Consider the following 21,962-nt stretch of genomic DNA (forward strand, 5'->3'; position numbering starts at 1 on the left):
TCCTTCTTACCCCTTCTTTCCTCACTTTCTTAACCAAAGAGCACTTTCTTTACTTATACGAACACTACAATAGCGTTTTGCCTTGTATGTGAAGCCTCAGAAAGCACAGAAACATGTTCCATACCTAAGAACATGTCCTAAGTAAAAATAATGCTACCTCTTCCTGAGGATCCAAATTCTACCGGAATACATTTAGAATTTCTTCCACATGATTTATCTTCATATTTTTGATTCTTAAAAGATTGAAGTTATTAAAAAATGGGAATGATTTAAAGCCTTTAATACGTCCTTTTCCTTATCGGTGCTATTGTTTAGGCTTTGTTTCGAAGTTGAGAATTGGCTTGATGGTTGTGGCTGCAAAAAGGGGTTTGATTGACTGCACATGTGTTAAAGCCATGCATACATTACTGAGGGCACTATGAGGCAGAGTGCCCTCAGAGACACACTTCTGAAAAGAGTAGTTGACTCAGGCCCCACCTATACAGAGCTCAGTTCCTAAAAATAGGTGCCAAGTTGCATCCTTTAGACGCAGGGCTAAAATAAATTCAGCCGTCCCATCTACTTGCTTGATAGACCCTTCAGTGGAGCCGGCCTCCACTTCCCGATTGCTTTCAGGGGACTGGGAAATTTGCTGTCCACAAAACAAGGGAGGAAGCTCGTCTGTGAAGGACTGTAAAGATATATGATATTTTCACAAACTTGGAGTTTGGTCTAACTATTACAAAAGGTATGTGTGATATAGTCATTGATACCTACCCACTTCCTGGGTTGTGATATGTTCTTACTGATTGCTTGAGATTGATGAAGACCATTGGTCAAATTGCAATTGTTATAAAAGAAAATATCTGGTCAGATTTTGTTTTTATGACAATATTTAGCACAACTTTATTTATTAAGTGTAAGGCTTCATATATTAATCTCTGCCAAAAGGTTAGAGTGTTTCATATTTAGTGTTGAAGAATAATGAATCAAACTTAAAGCTAAAAAGTCATGAGTGAAAATTATACTTCAACCTAGAGCTAAACAAGAAAACTAAAAAAATTAGTGTATCTATGACCATAAATTAATAAAATATACAATGAATTTGCTAAAAAATATAAATTGTGTTACTTTGAATTCGGGGAGGGGGGAAGAATTTAAAATATCTTCAACTGTTGCAGCTTGCTCAGAGGAATGTATTGAGAATTATTCTTTCTCCAGCCTGAGTTTGATTTTGTACATCTTGCCCCAGCCACAGTCTCCTCTCCTTTGGGAGTATTACTGGAGTAAGGATTAAAGAATCAGGTTCTTAGATGTTTTGCAGAATTAAGAAAAGCACTGCCAGTTGGATCTGCCAGTCCTAATTATAGTAACTACAAACTTAAAGAGAGAAGACTGAGATTTTACTTTAAAGGTATCATGGCCTATATACTGTTTCAAATGGATTTTTTTCTGTCTTCGATTGCCTGTGAACACTTTAATTTGGTCCTGTTGTGCCTTAAGTGTTTAGATGTTAGAGACTGAAGCAATTTGGGACAGGCATTATAACAGAATATCTTAAGACACCAACTAAAAGCAAGGACACTTTAAGATTACATAATACAGGGTTTAAATATAGCCAGCTGGTGCTGAACTGAAAGATATTTATTTTTACCAGAGCTCCATTTGGTCACTGACGAGCTGTAGGTTGTTTAAATTATTTTAAAATTTCATGTGCAAGTGCCAAAGGACGAGTAAAATATTTACCTCAGCTACATTCAGAGCCATGAATTTTAATATGAAAGAGCACCTGTTTTGAGCTTTAAAGATACTACCATTCAGTGGCAAAATATTGGATCAGGAATGAAGGAGTCTTGAATTCTATGCTTAAATATTTCTCTACCTCTCTGCCTAGTCTTTGAATATTTTACCTTCTTACTATTAATATGTAAATGAACAACTAGTCCCATTTTTTTAGAGTCAGCATTTCGGATGTCTGCAAATATGGCAAAGTGCCAGCTGTTTGGGGAAAATGTAGTCCAGAGTTTGGAGTGAATGTTTCTGCTTTCATCCGGTGTTGGGCATCTTTAAGACACAGCTTCCTTCAACCACTTGAAAAATAAAAGTAGACATTCTTTAATGATCGCAGAGGGCTTTAATTCAAAAGATGTTCATGTAAAAATGTTAGCCCAGGCCTCAAGTCTTCTGTGATTATAGAGGAAGAGAGGGTTGGTTGCCTTTCCTCTGGTTTATTTTTGGGTAAAAAGCCCACATTTTTGGGTAAAAAGTTCAGAGGTCATTTGTAGTTGTCTACCATTGATGGCTGTCAGTAGTCGGCCAGCATCCCTGTTCTGTCTCTCACATTTACCAATTGAACACCTAATACACGTCAGTATTCTTTTTATTCCTTTGGTAAAATATTGCTTTATTGCTTATGATGAGGGGATTTGGGGTTGGACTCTCCTACTAAGCTTGATCCTGGGAACTATTTCCTCTCTGCTCTGTCTTTCCTACACACAGACACACAACCCTGGTCACTGAGAGACCTTTTTTTTTTTTTTAAGATTTTATTTATTTATTCATGAGACACACAGAGAGAGGCAGACGGAGAAGCAGGCTCCCTGTGGGGAGCCCAATGAGGGACTCGATCCATGCCAGGATCATGCCTGATGTGGGACTCGATCCCAGGACCCCAGGATCACACCCTGAGCCCAAGGCAGACGCTCAACCACTGAGCCACCCAGGTACCCCACTGAGTGACTGTTTTATAAGACCTGTTTCATAGCAAGAGTCATGTCTAGATTCAGTAATTTATAGAGCAGAGCAGACAATTAATAAGTGCCTGGTAGTGTAATTCCAACATTTTTGATTGAACAATCTTTGGGGGACAGTACTTAATTGACATTACATTGTCCTTTTTATTTGCTTCCTATCTCCTATTTTGAGAGCATTCAAGTTACAGTTTGAAATTTAATTAAATTCTAATTTGTTTTTTGTTTGTTTTGCTTCTGAAGCAGACACTTCCTCATTCAAATTACAGGCTCGTTCCTCACAGAATGGTGGGTAACTTCAGCTCTTTCTGAATCGGAAAACTTTTTTAGAACACTGATTTATGCCATATAGACTCATGATCTTTATATGATGGTGTGATATGTTGTATTGTTTTTGTTGTTTCCTGACAACAAATGTGTGGTGTTTTCTGGCACCAACCAATTCTCCAATTCTCCAACACCAACTGCGTATACAATTTAATTCAATTTTTATTCTGATTCCCAGAGTCAGAACAGACCCCACAGATTGCCCCCATTTCAGCCACCAACTCAGGTACAGCTGAATAGAAGAGATGCATAGGACAAGGGAGAATGGAGAGTGGCACAGAGCTCCACACTCTATCTCGGCTCCATGCCCATCAATGTGTTCACTGTCCTAGAAGTTCACCAAACCTTTTGTTTTGGGCTTTCATCAAGATTTCATTACAGAGGATGATTGACTAAATCACTATCTATTGGTTATTGGATTCAACCTCTAGCCCTTCACCCCTCTCAAAGGTGGGAAGTGGGTTGAATGTCCTAACTCTTTAATCATTAAGTTGTTTTTTTCTGGCAGTCAACACCCATCCTCAAGCCATTTCCATTCCCCCTCAACCCGCACAAGAGACCAGCAATCATCTTATCAGTATACTAAAGACACTACCAATCAAGAGATTCTGAGAGTTATAGGAGCTGTGTGCCAGGAGCCAGGGACAAAGACCAAATATTTATTTTTTATTATATCACATATATTCACAAAATCTCTTCTCCTTTGAAATGCTACCTGTGAACTCCAGAGTAAAACTTTCATACGATTTACTTTCCTCATCATTGGACTCCATCTCTTACAAATTTAACTAACCTGTGTGTATTTGACTTGTACAGTAAAATTAGTAAAATCCAGAGGACAATAACAATTAGGCAACAAAAAGAGCAAAGATTTTATTTTCTTAAAAATGTTGAAAATCAGCAAATTCAACAAATTATTCACATTAGTTTAGATACAACAGATGATGCTGTGGCTATATTTAATGACATTTTGTGAGCCTAAATGATGGCATAAAAATTATCTGCCAGTGAGCAATACAGTAGGTAATCCAAATTCCTGGTAGAGTAACTGTACTTCTTAAAATATTGCCAAGGATAAGAGGAATTTATTCCACAGATAACACAAAGAACCTCAGTGACTATTTAGTTTGGCAGTTTTAAGTTCTAGATAAGAACACTGAGGCAAAGGAACATTAAGTAGTAACTCTTATTAAACACAGAGAACTAGAAGCTAACTCTCTTGACTTGTGTTTCAATGCTATATGTCATTCCACAAAGCTTCAACCCAATCCCATTCCACTCCCATGACTTGCCATACATTTTTGAGGTACACCTTGATAAAGTCCTTTTTTTCCAGCAGTAGGTTTTTGTTGCTTTTTCTTTTGTATTTCCCATTCTCTTAAAATTGTGAAAAAAAAATGTGGAAAAGGAGATATCCACATACAATTCAGTTAAAATTCAAAATATGATGATTGCTTTATTTTTTAAATTTTACTAAGCATTCCAGTTTGCTCATCTTCTGTGTTAGATGAGCTCTTTCCCCATCCCCCATGGTCTTCTCATTGGCACATGGTTTTTCATTGCTCTTTTTGGCAGACCTTTGAGTAGATTTGTCTTCTACATTTTTCTAATTGTATGCAGGATATATCCTGCTGCTTGGGGAACTGAACACTTTAGATATATCTGACTGTTCAAAAGTAAGTAATTGCCAAATTCTCCAGGCATACACATGATTTAAAATAAATATGATACTAAAAGAATTTATTCTGGGAAATTTCTCTGTTTGTAAAAGATCCAATAGCATCTTCCTAAAGAATCTGAATATATCAGCATGTGTATTTCTAAATGCATTAACTTGGTAGTTACTAACATTGAAAACAAAAAAAACTATCACCATTAATTTTACAAGCAAAGTCCAGCATTATAAATGGTTTCCAAACATGTTCTCAGTGTTCTTCATTTAAAGTCCAGTAAATGTGGACTGTATATAAACTAATGTTTAAATATCATTTAACTTAATTATTTAACCCATAGGAACTTAATTGCATTGAAATAAAATGTAGGTAGAATTTACAATATAAAGTGACAGGGTTTTTTAACTATATTAAATTTTGATAAGTAGAGTCACATTTCCCCATTAAATTACATTATAACTTTATGGGTGCCTTTATCACTACTCTGTTGTTGATGGTAACTTTGTTTTTAGTCAATACTGTCATAGCAAGAATTTAGCTTTACCTTATCTAGCTAGTAAGACTTTTTGTCAAATAATTTGAGGTTCATAGGTAACACAGTAAATAATTCCCTGTCCAGGGAAACAATGAAAAATCTTTTTGTAAAGCTAGGGATCACCTTTTAATGTGCATGTTTTGTAAGTTAGAATTTTTGACTCTCCACACAAGTGTTGTATTGCTAAGTTGGAATATTTCTGGGAAAGAGACAAAAAAAGTGAGTTGATTCATGTTATTAAAGGTTGTCAGTTCCAGCTAGAAGCTCTATTTAAAATTTGCTGTGTCTGCTTCTGTTGTATCCCAAGCCATTTTCCTGAGTGCTGTATAGGGTGGAAGTCTGCTGTTTTGCTGCAGGGGTGAAGCCCAGCAGCAAGTTTTCAATTGGAACGCAGGGGTTAAAGCCGGGGAGGCCAAAGGAAGAACTGCTGGCAAGCAGCAGCTTGCTCAGTCCCTCCTGTCTTCAGAACCATCCCAGGATGTTCAGAGTGGGCACAGAATCTCATTACCACCCTACCTTCTCCAGTAGAGACTATGCTAGCCCCCTGAGTCCCAGAGGACTCAAAAACATATATTTTTTAGGAATGAACTGTATTAGTGCATGTCCACTTCAGTCACTGACTGATTCTGGAGTGGGAATAATTTTAGGATGCATCACCCATCTGTCATCCAGAGCTGGACAATGGTCCCCACTTTTACTCTATAAAATCTTAGGGAAATGAAATTTGAAAGGAAGGCAGGTGTTTGTATTTAAGTTACGATTCCTTTTTTTTTCTTTTCCTGGAAAGATCCAGTCCAGTTATTGTGGTTATCAACTCAAAACTACTATTTATAGTTTCTAATACTCCACCTTCAAATAGAAGCAGTAAATCATCTCAGACTTCAATGTTCACCTCTTTAATTTACCTCACCATTTCAACCCACTGATCCCAGCTTCTTGACTATTCATCATATTATGTTATTACCATTTCTTTCCATTATATTCCATTATGCTCATATATATGTGTATATGTATACATACACACATATATGTACATATATGTATTTGTATATGTATATTATCTTCTGTAAAATATGGTGTCACTGGTGCCTCCGTATTGTTTTCCATTTCTTTTTTTTTTAAGATTTTATTTATTTATTCTTGACAGACACACACACACACAGAGGCAGAGACACAGGCAGAGGGAGAAGCAGGCTCCACGCAGGGAACTGGACATGGGACTCAATCCCAGGTCCCCAGGATCACACCCTGGGCTGAAGGCGGCGCTAAACTGCTGGGCCACTGGGGCTGCACCTCCATTTCTTTTACACTCTCCAAGTGCCTTTGGATGTTCAAGTAAAGAGTGATCTTTAGACAAAAACCAGTAACCACAATATCATCCAGAATGACTTTTCTTTTTATTCTTTGGATAACATTGTGGGAAGAACCTGACACAATATTTTGTGAACATTTGTATTGAGAAAGTGCCAAACTACATTTTTATAACAACAGCAATAATAATAATGAACATAAACATTTTCTGCAGGATTGCTCTCCCATGGATAGATTTATTTTTAAAGCTCTAGGAGCTGATGTATAAAATTTCATTATTTATATCATCTTTACATTTTAATCAATCTGGATAGTTCGTGAAATCAGCAAGATTTCTCAAATGATGTAGAATGTTCTCTCTCCTTGTCTTTCCTCCTCCTTTTTTTTTTTTAAATCTCATTTCTATGAAAGACCTCTGGAATAAATTCCTTAACCCTAAAACTATTATTATCCTTAAGTTGTATGCAGTGCCCTCAGTTTACCAGAATCACAAAACACCATCTCCCAGAGCCAGAAGAGGTTCCAAATGAACCCCAGATAACACTTTATTGGGAAATTAGAAAATACTTTCAGGTGAACCCTAGTAAGTTGAACAAAGACTTTGGAACAAACTGCCTGGGTTTGAATTTTGGCTCTTACACTTACCAGTTGGATGACTTCAGGTAAATTATTTAATATCTCTGTGTCTGTTTCCTCATCTGAAAATGGAGGTACTATTAATATCTTTCTCATAGATTTGTTCTGAGGATTAAATAAATTCATATTTATAAAATGACTAAAACAATAGCACCTGGTAAGTAATGTCACATTAGCTCTTGCTATTACTGTCATTTTTATTATTATGTAATACATGAGGCTAGTACAACATAGAACCATTATCTCTTTCCTAGAAAGCAAGATAAGAAAATAAAGTACCAAGTTTTCCTAGATGCTGAACATTCAAAAAAAACCCACCACCCCAAAAACTGTTTAAGAGAGAAAATCAGCTACCTGAGTTATTGGTCTGTTGTTAAAGGCATCCTTACCTTGCAGAGATGCACTTTTCAGCTCAAATTAAATTTCTGTCCTCTCTGGAGTTGTAGAAAGCTATTAAGTGCCTTCTTTCTGTTATAATAATTCCTACTCTTGAAACTAATAACCTTCCCGTTATTCTCGATGTCAACATCACATTACTTCAAGAAATCAAACTTTTCAACTACCTTCAGCCCTAATGACACCGTCTCCTTTCTGATAGAGCTGCTCCCAGCCACTTATTGGACTTTGTTATTACCTTGACTTAATTCTTAGACTCTTGAAATATAGACCATGGTTTTCTTTATTTTCTGCTAAAACTGATCTTGACCCTCAGCATAATCTTCCCATCCTCAATACATCCTGCCCACCCACCTCTCTGCTTTTGTTTGCCTCATGGCTCTGGATCTTGGATCCACTTGCAGTGTCTGAGTGAAGATGGAAGGAGAACACTCACGCAGGAGAGAGGCACTAAAAGATGGGGCTTTAGAGAACAGACTCTTTATCAAGGGAATCTGAGCAGCAAAGGCAAAGAAGAATCCAACACCTGAAAAGAAAACAAAAGACTGGGGTGCCTGGGTGGAACAGTGGGTTAAGCATCCAACTCTCAATTTCAGCTTAGGTCATGATCGCAGGGTCGTGAAATGGAGACCGTGTTGGGCTCCCTGCTCAGGGAGGAGTCTGATTGAGATTCTCTCTCCCTCTGATCCTCCCACTCATGCATGCTCTCTCTCTCTCTCTTTATCTTTAATAAATAAATAAATCTTTAAAAACTAAAAGAGTGAAAGATCATGAGCCAATGAATGGTGCAATGCATCATATTTGAGGGATGACGCTAAGCTATAAACAGGAAAATAAATGGCAAGGTCAAAAGTAAGGAGGACTAGAAACAAGATAGGATTGGAGCCCGTGCTGGACTTGGGCGTGCATTTCAAACTAAGCCAAGAACAATTCAGGAGTGTTGGAGGCCTGGAGTTGAGGGCTCCTGACTCCAGGCTTCAGGAATAGCTTAAAGGAACCGTGCTAGGCCTAATGTTCATTCAGCCACAATCCCATTGTCAGCTTCAACAATACAGCTTTCTTTGACTCCCCCTCCCCCGTTTCATTTGTCCACACGTTCTTGAGCTAAATTCACCTCACCAAAAACCAATTCAACATTTTCCTGTTGCTTACAATTTTTGTTTCTATCCGAGGCTGCCTGTCTCTATAAATAATATATAATACATATATACTAACTTCTCATCACATTCACCATTATTCCTAACAATCCAGATGTTCTCTACACTAAGATACAACTGGAAAATATGAGAATGGGAACAAGTGTGTCGGTAATACTTTTTAAGAAAGGCTATGTTGGATTTTAAAAGGCTTGGCAATGTAAAATTTGGGCTAAAATAGTCACCAGAGGTATGCACTGGGTATAATAGAGATGAAGCCGAGAGCTGATGGAGCGTGTATGGTTAGACAAAATCAGAAGACTAGGGATGGAGCCTGGGAAACGACACATGGTTGGGCATCAGGAATTTTTCAGGAGACTGGTCATGATAGATGAGTGTTACTTCGATCTGGTCTAAGCTACTCACCAACTCCGTACTCAGGTTTGAGATTTTATAAAGAACAACGCAGAGTGCTGCGAAGCATCAACATTTTTAATTCCTCCTTCTTCTGAGATACTTTCTGTAATGGCAAGTGTCAGGCTTGGTGAGGTTTATGACATTTTCCTCAGGCCCTGCGCTGCTGCTGAGTGGGACCTAGGGCTTGCTGTCACATCTGCTTTCCTTGGCAAGCTGCCAGTTCAGAAGTGCACTGGGACCCCCAGAAAACCTACTGAGGCCCTCCTCCTAGCTCTCAAAATACAAACGGGATACTACTTGTCATTAGATGGTCCTCCAAGGAAAAATGCGTGTATATCATTTTTGTTTGCATGTCCTGCCTATACTCTTGTGCTTGGCCCACTGCGCGGGGAGGCTATTATTTTCTTCTGGACTGAACTGTGATGGAGACATGAATGTATCTGGAATTTTTTTAGCTACAATACTTTACTAATTGCTTTCTGCAGATATGTAATAACAGGAGAATTTCTGGCAGAAATTTAATTTGGCTGAAAGCCTGAAGTTGACTGGTTTCACTTCCCAAGCAAACATTTTTGTGCCGTTCTCATTTTCACTTGCTCATGCGGTGTCCTGCGGAGCATTTTTGGTGATGAGCTGGATTTCATTGTGGGAGACTCACAGGTTCACAGGCAAGAAGTTTATTTTTGCTCCCTCCTGGAAGCTTTAATCCCAACTTTCACATCTCCGGGCTGCTTAAATAACTTCTGTTGCAGAATTTGGAACTTGTTTTCTACTCTTTAAAAAGAAGTAGGAGAGAGAAAGCAACAAAATCTCTCAATAGGAACCATCGAAAGATGGGCATTGAATCGTGCACTATGATTTCAAGACAAATTCATTTGGTAAATGCTTACTGATGGTCTCCCGTGTATCGGTCATGATGTCAGATGCTACATACCTGTGAAGTTGGTTGTCTTCATCTCAACTGTCCATCTGCTTCTTTAAAATCTAAGAATTTTGGCTTCAGATAATAATAAAAATTTAATAGCCACTTCTACAAAAATGTTAGGATAGATCCCACTGCTCCTTGTTAGAGAAAGCACAAACATCGTCCTTAGAAATGCTTTATATTCCTCCTACCCCAAAGGAAGGGCACATAAGGAACATTTCTGGCCACCATGTGGTACCCATCCTTCCATGTTCACAATGTATGTAAGTCGATGAAGCTAACAGATTCTCTGACTGAAATCATGATAGGTACGCCCATGTAGGCCACCGTAAGAATTAAAAGATGGAAACAGATGCTGAGCTCCTCACTAGTGGGTGATAACCTGCAGTTGTCATTCTGTGTCTAAAATTTAAAAACTAATATTTAAAGACAACCAAAGAGATGCTTACTTTACAGTCTGAGTTCCCCCTTCCAGGTGAGTTGTCCTAATACAGCAACAGGCCAAACTAAGTTGAAATGACTTGTCCATCTGCCCAAGGCTTTTGGTGCCTAAAAGGAATAGTGTGGGGAAGTGACTCTATTTTAAAGCTTCATGTGGAATTTTACAATGAAGCCCAATTTCTAAATTTTAAATTGCTTTTTTACATTTCACTCCCCTCAGCCTTCCTCCTCTCACCTTATCTTACACTTGAGTTTAAATACCATTGGTCTAGGAAAACTTTTGTTTGCAAGTTTTAATTAAATTCTTTGTTGTTCACAGATGTCACTGCCTTAATGTGCGTGGAAAGAGCAAGTTTTTCATCTGAATAACATTTAAAGGGTGATTTTTACACTTCACCCTTTAAAAAACAGGAGTGAAATAAGCAGCATAAACTGATGGCACACTTACAGGACTAGGTTTTGAATCTGAGAGAAAGGAAACAAATGCCAGTGCCAAATTTGTAAAGATAAATAAGTATAAATAAATTAAGGGATGATGAGACTGACTAACTATGTTCTTCATGTGTATCTTAAGCAGGGCAGACTATTAAATTACGTCCACTCTTTGGGCCGTTCCTAGTACAGGCATATCATTAGGAAACTGACATCATCTTGTTCTTTTGAAGTTACAGTCTGCATTTATATGCAAAGGGCATGGAGGGCACCTTAATGGTGAGAGAGAGAATGACCCAGAACCTGACTGATTCCGAGTTTTGATACTTTAAAATTATTACACTTTAACTTATAAACACCCCTCTTCCCTATTTAAAAGACTCTTAAAATCTATAGAGCATTTTCTAGTGTCCCTACAATTATGGGGACAGGAGCCAGAAAGCATCTGGGATAGTACAAATGTTTGAACAAGATGCCGATTACCTTTCATTTTAGAGCACAATAGAAGAACCTATAGCTTTGGTAAGAAAGACGGTATCCTACATGGGTTCTTAACACTCTACTGAACATTAGCCCTTTTGTCTTCCTCCTCAAGATCCAATGATTAAAGACCATATCTTTTTTACAGTGTTCATTTTCTTAGGTGGAATTTTTCTAAGTACGTGATTCTCTGAAAGAGTCAATTCACTTCCAGAAGAGTCGTGAGCAATATGTTACGTTATTTCAGCATTCTCTCTTTTCCCTCCATTGCTTAGGTTTTCCAAATAATGTTCAGTAAAGAAAGTGTAGAATTAGTGTGGGTTCCCTTCTTTGATCAAGCCTATCACCCATTAAGTTCAAAAGAAAAAAAAACATATCAAAGGATCTGTTGTTTGCAGACTTGGGCAGAAAAAGCACTTTAGACAAAGACTTAAGGTCACTGAAAAGAGTTTGTATAGATTCAGAGACCAAATTTCTGGAAGACAAAAGGCTGAAATATATTTTACTACTCAAAGAAAAAGGGTGATCAGTAGGAGAAAAGCTGCCACAGCATCAATTGCCTAAGTTGGAGTCAGAATTTTATGATTTGGACTTTCTTTTAATATCCTTTGTCACATGCTAACCTAAGGAGAGGGGTGAAAGTTGGAAAGAGGGTAAAGTATAGGGAATTCCTTAAAACAGATCCAGAAACCTCTGGCTGATCCAGAATGCAGCTGACACAGAAATGATTTAAAATAATAGTTGGGAAGTAATTAAACTGCCTGCCTCTGCCTACATGCAAACAACTTAAAGGTGGGTATACCAGGGAGATGTTTCTCGAAGCTGCAGATTTGCAGATTATGAAAACGTCATCATCTCCCATGATATTACTGTTGCTCATGTTTGACCTGTTGAGTGCCCAACAGCATACTCAGAACTAAACAGGACAGTTCAGGGCACGTGAACTAGCTTTGTATGGATTTTTACAAAGCCTCTGAGAGAAAAAAAGAAGCAGACCATTTTCAGGAAAGACAGACTCTAAGCTAGTGTGCATGAGTCATCTCCATCTATCAACAAATTGCTTTGACCCCAGGATAAAGTCACTTTTGTGTAGTCTGGAAGTCCTGATGGTTTTAGAGGTGCTGGTGGATGTTTTAACTAGTCTGTTCCTGGGATCCCTGGGTGGCGCAGCGGTTTGGCGCCTGCCTTTGGCCCAGGGCGCGATCCTGGAGACCCGGGATCGAATCCCACATCGGGCTCCCGGTGCATGGAGCCTGCTTCTCCCTCTGCCTGTGTCTCTGCCTCTCTCTCTCTCTGTGACTATCATAAATAAATTTTAAAAAAAAATTAAAAAAAAATAACTAGTCTGTTCCTGCACAGCCTTTCCAAGGTAACGTTTGCTGCTAATCACAGACCGAGTTTGAGGACTCTCTCTCTCTCTGTGGTTGAGAAGTGATTATATTTGCTTGCCATTTCTCAAGTTCCAGCCAACAAAACGAAACAAAACATCGACAACAGAAAGAAGATGGCATTCTTGTCACAAAGGCACTGCCCAGTAGTAGCTGAGCCAGGCATGAAGGACATTTGGAAATGGAACAGTCATAGGGAGTTTGGGCAAAGAAAAAGCAATAATAAAGCAGTAGGAATAAAGAAGGAGTACTTGAGGAAATAAGGAGTGAGGAAAAGAAGTTGTATCAAAAACGTAGCAACTCACAGAGACATGGAATAATGCAGAATGATGTGAAATTTGGGGATTTTCTGGAATAGAGACTGAGAAGGAAAGGACGGGATTCAATTTAAATAGAAGGAATACTCAAAGAGGAAGAAAATCTATATTCAAACTAAATCAATATAGCGACAGTTCTACTTAGGGGTTATTTAACACTTAAAGAATGGTACTTGGTGGAGGTATTTAGGAGAAGTACTTAGCAACGCATAGGTACCTAGCAGAGCAACTCTGGAATGGATCCCAATGAGGAAATCTAGGACCCCTCTCCTTGCCCCTGTGGTAGGCAGCCACGGGGCAGCAGAGATGTAGGGAGTGACCCCATCCTTGCCACCTGACTGGTCCAGACCAAGGTTTGCTGCACCATGACCACTGCTCAGAGGCTGCATAAGGAAATGAAAAATGTTAAATAACTGAGTGATAGTTTCATGATTTTACCTACATTGCATAGAAGAGAGAGAAATATGAGGAATGTTTTTTGGGGGAAAATAGAATCAATCTGTCCCTATCATGTGATATATTAGGGTGATTTCTATGAACTTTACATTTTCAGAGTACAACTTCATTGCTCACTGGTGAAAAGATGGTGATTCATCAGTATTCAAATATACATCAATATTCAGTCTTGGCACTTTGAATATCACATACATTGAGTTAGTAATTTTTTCCTCATCTCTGTAGTCATATGAGTAGGATATGCCAACTTCTTTGCCTCACTCTCAACGTGTAGTTATCCATTCCTTCATGACTTATTGTGTTCTCCTTGTTTCAGGAAACATGGTAGATATCTGATTTATAAGGAGGAATGAAATATCCTTACAGAAGGCTTTAGGTTTAGGTGGATCAGAATCAAGCCCTATCCTTTTCACTTACAACTTTAAGCCTTGAGAAATTTCATAACCTTTCTTATCCTCTGACTTGTATTGGTTCAGGTTATCTGCATGACCACACTTAGGAGATATAATAACACATAGAGTGGAAGCTAGTGAGTATTTATTGTTACTATGTGCAAGATATTATGTAAACTCTACTTTTATAAGATTCCCTTCAGGCAATCACAGGTTCTGTTATCATGCTCATGATACAGGGAAGAAGAAAGAGGCTTAGAAAGGTTAAACAATTTGCTTAAAGTAAAAAATGAGTGCCAGAAATAGGTTAAATAGTGGGTTTTCTGGGTCCAGAGTGGGCGGTTAATCTGCATATGGGTCTGCCTCCTGATGGATAAGAGCCCAAGACAGAGACCAGAGTAGAAAGGTTTACAAAATTAACTTAGCTCTACCCTGGGCTGGAGGGACTTGCTTTTTGGTGGAAAGTGACAGAAGTTGGGGCAGGGCTGGGGGGCAAGAAACTCAAGGATACACTAAAAAGTAACGTCATACAAATAAAAGCATTGCCAGAGAGCAACTCACTCACTGCCTGGGTTAAGTGGGAGAAATCTGAAGGGAAATGGAGCCTCATGGTAGGTTACCCGCAATGTAGGTTAGGTAGGTAACCCCACTAAATAGGATTTAGCTTGATCCATCTTAATTTATTCCATCTTGATATAAATAAATGTGGTTTGGAGGGGGTGGGGATATGGAGTGTATGCCACCAAGTTCCTCAAGAGTCTCCTCCTTAGGAGGGCCGCATTTGGTGTATCTTCAGACAAGCCAACTTCCTTAGCAGGACCAGCCATCTGGGAGCTTGTTTTATTCAGAAGTCAGCATGCTGAAATGATACAACCTGTTGTATTTCTGTTTTTAGAGATAAGGCCACTTCTTAGAATACTGTATTTCTTGAGGATCTCTCTGGTGGTTTTTTTTTCTTCTCTCTTCAAGTAGAGTAGGGCTGAATATAATTCATGCCCAGCCTTGAGCACTGTGCTTGGCCCACAGTAGATGGACAGTGGATGTTTATTGAATGCATGACTAAAGCCTTAAGAAGAGAGTTTACCAAATACCTTTACTGTATATCTCAGATGCACATTTAAACAAAGAGGATACTGTGATGAGAGCCCGATACCAATTCCCATGTTGGAGCGGAATAGATCAATAGAAAATTTGGGCAGTGATCCTTGCTTTGCATTTCTCTTCCCTTAGAGTAAGTCCCTATCTCTACTTGAGGATATGGATAGGAATCCATATCCTACTTTAGGAATGGATACCTAAACCTGTCTCCAGTTTGATCTCTGAAGTGACCAAGGGAATATAATTGAAGAATTTGCTTTCATTTCTAATTCTAAACTCAAGCTTATGAGGATGTAAAAAGAGCCAATTAGAGTCACAGATATTCAACTTTATTGGTTTCCCTTTGACATATGCCTACATGCACTAAAATAAATGTTTAGAAAGGATTTGTCTATAGATGTTTAGGAAGCAGAAAGGAGGATTCATAAACCTCAATTAAAAATGCTCTTTCTAATAGAATGTTATATCTCAATTAAAAATATTCACATAAGAGACTGTGTAGATAGAGTTGAATAAGTAGCTCAGAAATACCTGAACTCAATTCTGGACTCAGCCACTTATTATATGATTTTATCTTTTGAGTGTCACTTTCTTCATCAGTTAAGTGGAAATACCACCTATCAGATATGGTTGCTGTAAAAATTAGATGTAAATGTAGATGAATCAGAGTATACGTAAAATGCTTAACACATAATCAATATTCATTAATAGACAGTTATCCTTGTTATAATGCAATATAAATTTGATTATGCTAGGGGAATGTCTAACAAGAGACTTATGTTGTAAAAATATGCACCATCGATAGGCATTTAATGATTCTAATTTATTTGACCATTTCAAAGAAATTTAAGTCATTCTATTCAGTTATTGATTTTTGTAACTGAGCAATTCTTTAACTAAACTGAACAATTAATTTAAAAATATTTAATAGCAATATGATTAAATTTCCAAATATGCCCAAGCTGGAAATATTACTATACTGATAATTATCTAATTTCTGACTAAATTCTATTCATTCATAACTGCTTTAGTACAAGAAGTACTTTTGTGAAGTGATAGGAGCTGCAGAAAACAGGACGAGTCTATATGACAATATGTCATTACAATTAGAGATGGCAGGTCTCTTACCCAGAGAGATTAAAATCTAAATGGACATTTAAACCTAGTCTTATCTATAAGAAGATGGATATTTCTGGGGGGGGGGAGCATAAGGAATAACTTTAAGGATGTTTCTATCACAAGGTGCTTTGTATATATCAATTGCTGTGATTTGGGAGAACTGGAACTAATATTATTTAGAAAGAATCCACCCTGTGGTGATATCTGATTTGGGCAGTGCATGTAGGTGTACATGAGATGTTTGCATTTGTTTCCTATTGCTGCTGTAGCAAATTACCATAAAAGTAGTAGTTTACAATGGCACAAATTTGTTATATTGCTGTTCTGTAGATCCAAAATCCAAAATGGGTTTCACTGGACCAAAATCAAGGTGCTGGCTGGGCCAAGCTCTTTCCAGAAGTTCCAGGGGTAAATCTTGCTTTCTTGCATTTTCCAGCCTCTAGAAGCTGCCTGCATTCATTAATTCGCGGGACCTTTCCTCCACTTTCAAAGCCAATAATATAGATCTGCACTGCCCTCCCACTCCCTCACCGTCACCCCTATCTCTGCTTCTGTCTTCATCTCTCCTTTCAACTGTGGCTCTCCTGCCTCTCTTTTTCATTTATGAACATCCTTGAGACTACTACGTGGAACCCACCTGGATAATCCAGAATTATCTCCCTACCTCAAAACCAGTAACTTAATCAGACCTACAAAGTCTCTTTTGCCAACAAGAATAATGCATTCATGGATTCTGAGGCTAAGGATGTAAACATCTTTGGAGGACCAATATTTTGCTTACAAAATTGCTGAATTTTGTCTTCTTCCTCTAACAGGCAACTAGAAATACAAGATCTCTTCCAGTATCTGATGAACTGGGAGAGTACCGGTTAGGGAAGAGTTGGTAAGGAGGCAAGAACTAATTCTTTTTATTAGCCTGAAAGATGATCTATTTGTGTTAAGGTATAAAGCATGGTAATCAGATGAACAAATGGATTTTGAGGAAAGTGACAAGTGTACATACAACAACATAGAGCATTTGGAGGGAATAAGACTGTAAGGAGGTTAAGTTAAAAGATTGAATCTGGTTCATTCTGCCCATATGCTGGATGGATGCCACAGTAGAGTTTTTGTGCTGTCATGGCATACACTTTCATTCAGTTTACTCTTTGCCCTTCCTCTCTCTGTTTTTTTGTTGTTGTTGTTGTTTTTAAGAACTGTAAATTAATGTAAGATTGTGCTATATACTTACTCTTTCATTTTATTTTCCATCTATTTCTTGGTTTTATAATATTCAAATGAATCAAAATATATAAAACTCAAATTGATTACAAATTGAGGTGCCTGAGTGACTCAGTTGGTTAAATGTCTGAGTCTTGATTTTGGCTCAGGTCATGATCTCAGGGTCCTGAGGTTGAGCCCCTCATCTGGCTCTGCACTCGGCACGGAGCCTGCTTGAAATTCTCTCTCTCTTTCTCCCTCTGTCCTTCCCCCTGCTCTCTTTCTCTCTCTCTCCCTCTCTCTCTCTCTCTAAAATAAACAAATAAAAATCCTTTTTAAAATGTGATTATAAATTTGACTTGGCAGCAGCATTCTGAATGTTTAAGAGAGATGAATTTTATTATTAGCTGAGGGATATGCAGATATTAAGAATTATAGAAAACTTATTCATGCTAATGGCTGTGAGCCAATGCTATGTCCATCGGTATGATATCCTGTTCACAGATCTGAACTGGGTTATAGATCATATATTTAGATTTGATGGAATTTAGTCCATCACTCGCCCAATTGAGTTCTAAATCAATTTCCCTGAGTACTAAGCAGTTTACTTCTTTATAATGCATCCGAAATGCAATAGCAAGGCCATGGATGTGTCACTGAAAGTGCATTCGCCTGCTTGAAGCTGATATCTGTGTTTGCGTCAGCTTTGTGGGCTTCCGCATGGCATGCCAGCTTTCTGCCTGGCTCTTAGTTGGGACTAAATAAAGATTTCTTGGATTGACTTTAGAAAATTTGAAAGAAAAAAATCATTAAATTCTCATTTATTTGCTCAAGACTTCAAGTTACTATTAAACCTTAGAATTTCTTTTGAGTCATAAGATAGCTGAGTTAGCTATCTAGGACTATTTTTTATGTTTTTATTGTATATACAACATGAGTCAGATCACAACAGAAAAAGGCATCTCTTTGTTGTTTGAAGTTTCCTTTGTCTATTTACTGGGAAGTGATTATTTGGGTTTTGGACATGTGCATTCCTTGAGAAGCAGCACAGACTTTGAAAGTCACAGAACCTGAGCCAGCCTGTGTGGCTTTCCCTTCCAGCTCAGAACCTCACCAGGCACCTGTCCTTGAGCAAGTTTTGTGACCTTTCTGTGTCTCCATTTCCTTATCTGTAAAATGGAGATAAAAAATAAAAATAGTCTCTACCTCATAGGGTAGTTGAGAGCAGTAAATGGATTAATGTCTGACACATAGAAAACACTTCATATATATTTGCTATTATATTTTTACTTGTGAAGATATTTTACTTTATGCTTTTTTATGCTTAGAAAGTCCAACTGAAATAATTTTCTACTTCTCTGAAGATTTTTCATCATTTTAAAAAACATTGAGCTCTCTACTCCATCTAATACTCTGTAACATGCCAAGAGGTGAGGAACCGTTGCATGTTTTCCACAAAATCATTACCCAACTTCCCAATATGACTCATCGGTAATGCTGCTGTCTCATGCCATTGGTCTTCCACAAACTCGTGTGGCCACCTCCTTCATGTTCCAGTACAGATGTTCTACTTCTCAGGATGCTTTTCCTGACACCTGCTTGGTGACACACCAGAGTGGATTATATCCTCCCTGTAGACTCCCAACCCAGCTGGTGCAAACCCATTAACTCTTGGGTTATAAGTGCCTGTCCTTCCAACCAGACTGAAAACTCAGGAGCAGAGTGAACGTGTCATGTTCTTGCTGTAGATAAACCAAGAGTTGTTTAATGATAATGAAGAAATATATTAAAGAAGCCGTCTTTATTATATAATGTGAATTATTTCCTTTTGAAATTTTATGTGGTAAAGATGGAGGGAGATATGTGAATGTCACCCACAGCAATTAGATTCCCATAAAGTTCTCCTTTTTCTGGTTGTTGATGGTGTTTCTATGTTTCTGTACTGTGCTAATCCTCATGTAGAGGCTTACAGTGTTACAGCTTCTTGGTCGATTAGTATCTTCCAACTGCTGATGGCCCTCTATCTCACTTAGTACACTTAAAGAATATAGCCATGATGACTTTTCTTCATTTTATATTTGCCTATTACATTTTTACCCAACGCTTTCTTTTTAAATTTTGTGTCTTGCTTTAGGTTTATTTCTTGGGGGTTGCATATGGTTGGATTTATTTGTTTGTCTTTCAGTGTGGAGTTTGACCTCTGTTTATTTTTATGACTGCTACATCTGATCTTATTTCTACCTTCTTGCTTAGGTATTATATGTTAAGGCCCTTTGTTTTCTTTTCAGCTGACTTTTGTTACATGGACCGTCTTCTCACACAAGTACCAACTTGGATTCATACAGACTGTAGCTCACAGAACTAAAACTCCAGTAACCAGTAACCAATTTTCTGATTCCTTTTAGTATTCAGTGTTATAAAGAAGACATCTAAGGATGTCTGAATTTTGTTTCCTCATTGCAGAAACTCTTCATATATCTAGATAATTACAGAATTTTTCTCTCTCCTTGTATTCAAGTTTTACAAGGATTTACTGCTACATCGGTGTTTCAATTTTAATTTTACTTCTAGATTATGGTAAATATTTTAAATCTATGCCTAAATTTTATTTTCAGCAATTTTTCTTCTAATATATCTTATTTGTTCTGCCTCTCCCCATCCCCACCCAGCCTCTCACTGCAATGCTATCAACTTACAGTTTGGATTTTGTGCTCTGTTCTCTGAAATCTCCTTTCACGTTACTGTTGATGTTAGTGATGTTCTCTTCCACAGCATATATTATTCTCTTTACTGCCTTCAGTGTGTATTTTAACTCTTCTATAAACATTAATACCCCTAGTTCTTTTCTCATCTCTGACAGCTTTCTTTTCCTCTGATTTTTACCTCGGCCAGGTGCCTGTTGTAAAATCAGACACAGCTGATATCAGGTTTGCAACACTAGCAAGTGGTCTGTCAATGAAATGCAGAGGTCAAAATACCTTTTACTTTAATTACTTCCACGTAATCCATATTGGATAGGCAAAAGAGAAAAAAATTCACAAAAATTTAAGTAGTATTTATGTAAGACAGTTTTGAAGCACTGGTGTTTAATATCTACCTTTCATCCAGTTACATCCATTATAATATTATTAGATGGTCATCCTGTCTATAAAACTTTATCTTCTGCTACAGTTCCTAGATTTTGAAAGTAAGAAATATTTACATTTAGAAAATGTGTTGAGATGGAATCTTGCTTTATAAATAAGATCATTACAGAGCATTTGACTTTGTGAACTGTGCCACACTGGGTATTTTTCTGAATAGACATTTTTCTAACTCTAACTGTATTTTTGAGCAACCCACTGATCCCAGCACTATGGTATCAAACCAGTGACCTTTACTTCCAAATTCTTACTCTATGAAGACCTTAGGATCATATATATAATTTATTACTTCAGATTTCTAGACAATTATTTGTTTAATAGGAAATGAAGATAGATTTGTTATTTGTCAATGTTGTAAGAACATATCCTTTTATAAACCACTGAATTCCAAATTTAAAATTTCTTGAACAGCTAGTTAGAAGAATGGCTCATAATGAATTCTTTTGAAATGTCTGTTAATATTAATCTGTGCATATTTCTAAGAATTCTTTCCTTGATAATAGAAGTTGTGAAATTAGAAAATCCCAGAGTGCATTAATTACATTGACTATTCCTCATTGTTTTCTATATCTGACTTCTTAGAGCTATTATTTTACTCCACAGAAACACAGAAGGGTGACTATTCATGCAATCCTTCTGTGACTGACTACAGGCATGTGAATAATTGGTCAGGAAAAGAAGAGCATTCTATCATATATTGTACTACTTTGCTTTTGAAAAATTCCTTAAACATGGACTCTCCATAAAAAGTAAAATTCAGGAAGGCATAATGAGTTTTATAACTGGGCAAATTTTATTGATTGATTTAGTTACTTTTCAAAAACTACAGAAAAAAAGATATTTTGAACTCAAGAGGGTAGATCTGTAGTCACACAATCTCTCATGATTTAAGAAAATAGAAATATATACATCATATATATATATATACACGCAAACATAAGTATATACAAGTAGACATAATTTAGAGCTATCTGTGGTATATTACAAAAAATAATAATATAAATCTTTTCCCTAAGAACTTCAGAATTCTTCTTTTATTTTTTTTAATCTTTATTTTTTTTTAATTTTTATTTATTTATGATAGTCACATAGAGAGAGAGAGAGGCAGAGACATAGGCAGAGGGAGAAGCAGGCTCCATGCACCGAGAGCCCGACGTGGGATTCGATCCCGGGTCTCCAGGATCGCGCCCTGGGCCAAAGGCAGGCGCCAAACCGCTGCGCCACCCAGGGATCCCCAGAATTCTTCTTTTAAAAGATATTCTTATCCTTAATATGTAATCATTTTCATAATAACAGATTATATTTTTTAGTGTTTTATTTTCTTTCAAAATGCTTCCTTACATGTTCTTTCTGGTTTATAGGATTTCTTCTGTTAAGCAAAGAATGAATATTTTGGGTGGATTAGTAATTA

The 21,962-nt window shown here is 37.4% G+C and overlaps 1 protein-coding gene across 1 annotated transcript in view; it reads left to right on the forward strand.

Moving 5' to 3' along the window:
* The first annotated feature begins 444 nt into the window (after nt 1–444).
* XIRP2 (xin actin binding repeat containing 2) overlaps nt 445–21,962 on the forward strand; it is a 74,678-nt gene continuing 53,160 nt past the window's right edge. Inside the window, exon 1 of the mRNA XM_025460050.3 lies at nt 445–727. The gene's annotated coding sequence lies outside the window, so the exon portion shown is untranslated. The remainder of the gene's footprint in view (nt 728–21,962) is intronic.

This window comes from Canis lupus, chromosome 36, assembly GCF_003254725.2.
Source record: "Canis lupus dingo isolate Sandy chromosome 36, ASM325472v2, whole genome shotgun sequence".
NCBI classification, from domain to species: domain Eukaryota; kingdom Metazoa; phylum Chordata; class Mammalia; order Carnivora; family Canidae; genus Canis; species Canis lupus.